Source organism: Benincasa hispida, chromosome 11, assembly GCF_009727055.1.
Source record: "Benincasa hispida cultivar B227 chromosome 11, ASM972705v1, whole genome shotgun sequence".
NCBI lineage: Eukaryota > Viridiplantae > Streptophyta > Magnoliopsida > Cucurbitales > Cucurbitaceae > Benincasa > Benincasa hispida.
The window spans coordinates 19,856,610-19,862,506 of NC_052359.1; the positions used below are offsets into that span (position 1 = coordinate 19,856,610).

The window sequence follows — 5,897 nt, forward strand, 5'->3', positions numbered from 1 at the left end:
CCAAGCAAAATTGGGGTGGTTTTTCCACCCAGGGTTATAGGTGTTTGAAAAGGGGTTGTTCTTTACAAAATATACAAACTGTGATTTTGCGGGCAATCTTCCATTGCATGCCCATCACTGCAAGTCGCACACCTTGCTATGTTTTGACTTATTGCATTGATCAGCCCACCTTGCGATGCTGGGCTGCTGATCGTCATTCCTTGAATCAAATTCATCATTGCGGTCATTTGGTATTGCAATGAGACAATAGCACTATTATTTGCGTCAGAATCCTTGAGTCTTAATCTCTGGTCACTCTCCCTCCAGTCTTCATGATTCTTGGAGATATGGTCCAGGATATTCTTCGCCTCATCATAAGTCTTGTCAAGCAAACCACCAGCTGCTGCCACATTGGCAGCGGTCTGCGAAGCAGGATTCAAACTGTGGTAGAAAATTTCCATTTGCAGGCAATCTGGTAACCCATTATGCGGACAATCTCGGACCAACCTTTTAAACCTCGCCCAAGCATCGCTGAGCGATTCATCCATATCTTGTTCAAAATTTGTAATAATCTTTCTTCGTCTTGCGTTCTCGGTAGGTGGAAAATACTTCTTCATAAACTTCTCCACCACCTGCTCCCAAGAAGTGACCTCTCTTTGTTCGAGCGAATAATCCCATTTCCTAGCCTGATCACAGAGAGAAAATGGGAACAACGTTAGTCGAACTTCTTCAGCAGAGATGTTCGAAAACACAAAAGTATTGCAGATTTCAATAAAACTTCGGAGATGGGCGTGTGGATCCTCGCCACACCTTCCTCTGAATTGATCTGCAGCCTGGATCATCTGCAACATCACCATTTTCATTTCAAATCTACTCCCGTCTAAGGCAGGCCTCATGATTCCCGGAGAGAAATCATAGAGGTTTGGCGATGCATAGTCCCTAATAGTCCTATTGTGATCGTTTGCCAACAAAATCGAATTTGCCATGACATTGTTGTTGTTTGGTTCTTTCTTTAGATTCTATCTCGAGTAACTCTAAAGGGGTATTTTGCACAATATAAAACAAGACAATCGCAAGCAATGAACTTCCTAGATCATGTTAGCTTAGTTCCTCTCAACCCATTCAACTAGTTTAGCTACTCATGCATATTAAGAGAGTGAGCAGATGTAGAAATAGAACTTCCATTGAATATATATAAGATGAAGTACAAAATAACAATGCAAGTATAGTAAAGAGCCTGGAGCAATTTCTTGCTGCCAGGCATTACACTGTTTCTACTCGTGCTCTAAAGATAGTCTCGCTTTCGCGAGAGTCAACCCGCTCTCTGCTCTTACGCTTCAAGGTTCTCTCTTGAGCTGCCTTGGACAATCTCCGGCGTCACCACTCTTCTCTTGCTCCGCTGTAAAATGGAAAAGAAAACTATGAACAGAGGTATGAACTTGTAATGGTGATGAGGTAATCGACTGCTTAACCCCTTCTCTGAGGAATGCACTTGGTATTTATAGGGCATCAAAGGTGAAAGACGACTTCTTTCTCCTGGTTGTACAGATGGGACAGCTTTAATTCCTGACTGATGCGTCGGATAATTGTCACCGATAAAGCTGGATATACTTTGTGACCGTTATCGGCTGTCAACTTAATTTAGATCCGACTGCTGTCAGCTTTCTATCCCATCGATCTTAATTGTCCTTTCATCCGGATGCGCCCACCATGTTACGGTGGTTCTTCTTGGGTGAATGTTTGCGAGCACGATCAACACAAAGTCTTACGGTGAAGTTGCATTCGACCAATGTATTCCTATGATTCCATTCTTTGCATTGGACGCATGCGACCGCAATATTATAGAATTTATGCTTAATGGACGTAATTTAACATATTTCATCAACGTAATCCAACATTATTTAATGATTTAGCACTATGATAACGTGCATTTCTGCCCGTTATCAGCACCTTGTTAGGAGACATTGATCGTAGTTGGATGACTCACATGACACTCGTGTGGGCAAGCCAAAATGAAGGTGATGTGTCTAGATAAGGCTTCCTCTTTTGTGTAAATAAAAAAAAAACATAAAAAAGGGGTAAAATAAAAGTTTGTTTCCTTAAATGTGTCATTACAAGGTTGAGTCTAGGAAGCTTGGCCCTTAAACCTTCGAGCTAGTGTAGGGGAAAACGAATTGAGAGTCCTATAAAACCATTCTAGGCTTTTGACTCACTCATGCATGAGTAGGATTAAAATCATTTTTAAACGTACTTTATTGATTGATTGTAATCTGATTATGTTTTTTTATTGCAAATCTAATCCTTATAGACTATTGAAACTAGAGTAACGACCCTTGTGATTGAGCAAGCATAATCTTTTGTGTGAATTTGTGATTCTACCTTGCTCGAGGATGATCAAGAATTAAGTTAGGGGTATTTGATAGCACCGAAAATGTGTTATTTTTCTCTGCTTAATTCTAGGTCGTTACTATATTTAATGTGTTTATTTGATGATTTTGTAGGTATTGAGCATCTTGGAGGTACAATTGGTAGTTACGAGCTATTTAGGGTTAATTTGGAGCAATTAGAAGCTAATTTGAGCGATAGGGCTTCAAAGGGACGTGAATGGATGAAAACACCCTTAGATGGAGCATTGAACAATCCCAAACGAGTTTTGTGCAACGCTTTGAGGCAGTCAATGCCCATATTGGAAAAAACAGGGCAGTGTTGCAACGCTGTGAATATAATGACAGACGCGCACACTAGGTAGCATTGCAATGTTGCGACCCTGCCCTATATTTGTTCTTCACTTTTAGGTCAGAAGGGAGGATGCCCACCTTCGGCCTCCAGCCGATTTCTCCCTTCTTTTCCCTTATGCACTTGTATTTTGGGGCGTTTCTTTAATAGTAAATCGAGTAATGTCGGATTGTAACTTCTCATCCCTCATGGGAAGGTAAGATTTTGGTTTCTTAGTTTAGGGAATCAGAGGAACTCGATGTAATTTATGAGATTTTAATTTAATGATTTATTTGAACTTATTTATGGGTTTTGATTCGAATCTATATGTATGAATTGCATGATTTTGATTGTTGATTGATGTCCAATAGTATTTTCATGTAATTCTAACGCTTTAAGATTGCCTTGTAATATCTGACACGTATTTATAGGATAATCCTATTGGAAGCAATAGGTTAGTTAGGCAAAAAGGACTATTCCTAGCAACCTTGAGAAAAACTGTATTGATTGTTTAATTAGACGTTGGAAATTAACACTCATCTTAGCATAATCCTTAGATCTTAATGCGATTTGTTAATTTGTATGGAGCGGATTCATTTTCTTTGCATTTTGAATAATTAGATAATTAGGACCATTGATTGGGATTCCAATCAATTGGGCTAAGCATAAACAAGAAATTTAAGTCATAAATTGGGTCGACGATCTAAATTACATTGGGCAAATCTATTTCTTTAAACTAAGACATCTTGGTTAATTGTGCTTCTATCTTTACTTTTCTTGCATTTTTATTTTCACGCAATTTCAATTATCCAACCATACCAATCTCCCCCCGCAATTTATCACTTTAACTGAAACAAGACTTGATGAATTAATCTTTCGTGCTTCCCCTGAGGTTTGACCCCAAACTTCGCTTGTACTACCAATTAGTATAAGTAGTTAGTTTGGTGATTTATAAATAATATTTGCGTAGGCGTGGGTTTACGAATGATGAAAACTCAATCCTATCAACCATAGATGACTTGACCTTAATCCGGAATGAGTTGTGAACTTCTGCCTATGAGGGCTGTCCTTTGATCTGTATAAGTGAGAATGGTCAATTTTGCCGACTCAATAAGCCTACCATTTTCGAGATTGGTCAAAGTGGAGAGTGTTAAGATTGGTGTCCTAATTCTCCCAAATTCTCATAGTTTGTAAACTGTACACATTGTTATGAATAAAAAAAAGAGTTATTTTATTTGGCATTTACTCATATCCAATAAACAAAGCTCCATAGTTATTGTATGTAAACTTAAGCATGTATATGACATATACAAGTGGATCATGTTGGATCGATATGGAAACCCTAAAGGGAGGGGGGGGGAATAGGAATTTCAATTAAACTTTCTTTTTCTAATTTAACCCAATTAAACTAATTAATACACTTTTTATAAATAATAAGAAAAAATTCAATTTTATGCACAAATAAGATGACAAAAATGTGATAAATTAATTCTATCAATTTTAGCAAATAAATAAGAACAAACTAAAACATACAATAAATTGCTTAAATTAATTGCAAAAAATAAAAAGGAAAGAGTTAGAGAAGAAGACACCATAATTTTTATAGTGGTTCGGTCAAACTCGACCTACTCCACTCCCCAAGCGCTCTTGGGAATTTGAATAAAATCTTTCCGACTCTTTCCACGGATTAGAGCACAACCGTTACACCACCACTCCTTTTATGGGTTCAAGAGCAAACCTAATCCTTTCCACGGTTTAGGATCAAACCATTACAAATGTTGGAATTTTTGAAGAACACAAATACAACTCTCACTAGAGTGGATTTACAAGTTTAAGCACTCAACAAGTTTATCCTCACAATACAATAACACTCTCTTCAAGAATAAGATGAAAAGAAAAAAATTGGGGAACTTAGAGAGAGAAACAATGGAACTTTTGAGTTTTTGGAGGATTATGAAATGTAAAATTTGTTGGTTCAAAATTTGGAGAGGAAGATGGTTTATATAGAGATGGAAAAAATTTTAGAAACCACAATTAATTTGAACCATTGGATTTTGGAAAAAGAAAAAAATTAATGGTGGAGATTTTAAACTAAACTAGTCGTTAGATACAAAAAAAAAAATATATATTAAATTCCTTTTCTTTTGAAATTCCTTTTCTTTTTAAAATTAATCAAAAAATAAAAAAAAACATACCATGTGTCAAAAACTAGCCATTAGACACAAACATAAATATAATATTAAATTTATTTTCCTTTTAATTCTTTTATTTTTAAAATTCCTTTAAAGTCAATTCAAAATAAAAAAACATATCATGTGTAAAAAACTAGCCGTTAGACACAAACATAAAATAATATTAAATTGATTTTCCTTTTAAATTTATTTTAAATTTTCAAATTTTTTTTTTTTTAAATCAAATCCAAAAATCAAAAGTCTATCATATGTTAATCTCTTAATGATCCACCATTCAACCAATTATGCTGCCACATGTCTACATGCAAATGGTCTGGTTATGCCACGTCATCCACCACGGTATTTTCTCTATAGACTTGTTTCGGTCATATCGTCTTCGTTTTAGCTCCGATTTGGTGATTCAAGAGGTGTTGGAATCGTTGTTCCGAGCTCTACACTATGGACATATTAAAACACTAAGATTTTTAGTAACTAAAAATTGAGTTTGTTATCATAAAAACATTGCTTAATTAATTAATTAAAATTAATTAATTTGAGATTAAGAGCCAAAAAACCAACAGATCATGCCTTAAGTGATAACCTAAATATGTTTGTAGTATAAGGATTAAGGAGGGATACCTGATCCTGGTGACACTACAGATATGACCCGCTTTGTAGAGGTTTGCAAATGTTGTGAACTACTACAGATGGTAGATCCTGACCATTCATGTGGAGACATGTGAGTGGAGGTGTCCTATACAAAGAGTTTGTATAAGACTGGACCATGAGAGGATTCATCTCTGTATATACGCTATTGATACTTAAGACTTACATCTCACTTAAATGACCATAGGTGACATGACCTCAATTCTGAGTATTTTGGGAACTCTTACCTTTGAGGGCAGTCTTTTGATTAGTATGGGTGAGAGTGGCGAGATTGCCAACTCAACATGCCTATCTTTTTGGGAATTTTATGATTTAGGAGTTGGGAACTCAGTTACACAAGATGAAAGTCACTTCTTCCTTAAAATA

The 5,897-nt window shown here is 36.2% G+C and overlaps 1 non-coding gene across 1 annotated transcript; it reads left to right on the top strand.

Annotated features, from left to right (window-relative positions):
• The first annotated feature begins 456 nt into the window (after nucleotides 1–456).
• On the top strand, nucleotides 457–563 carry LOC120092234. Its single transcript, XR_005485946.1, has one exon. It is a non-coding gene; the product is annotated as a small nucleolar RNA R71 (small nucleolar RNA).
• The last annotated feature ends 5,334 nt before the right edge of the window (nucleotides 564–5,897 follow it).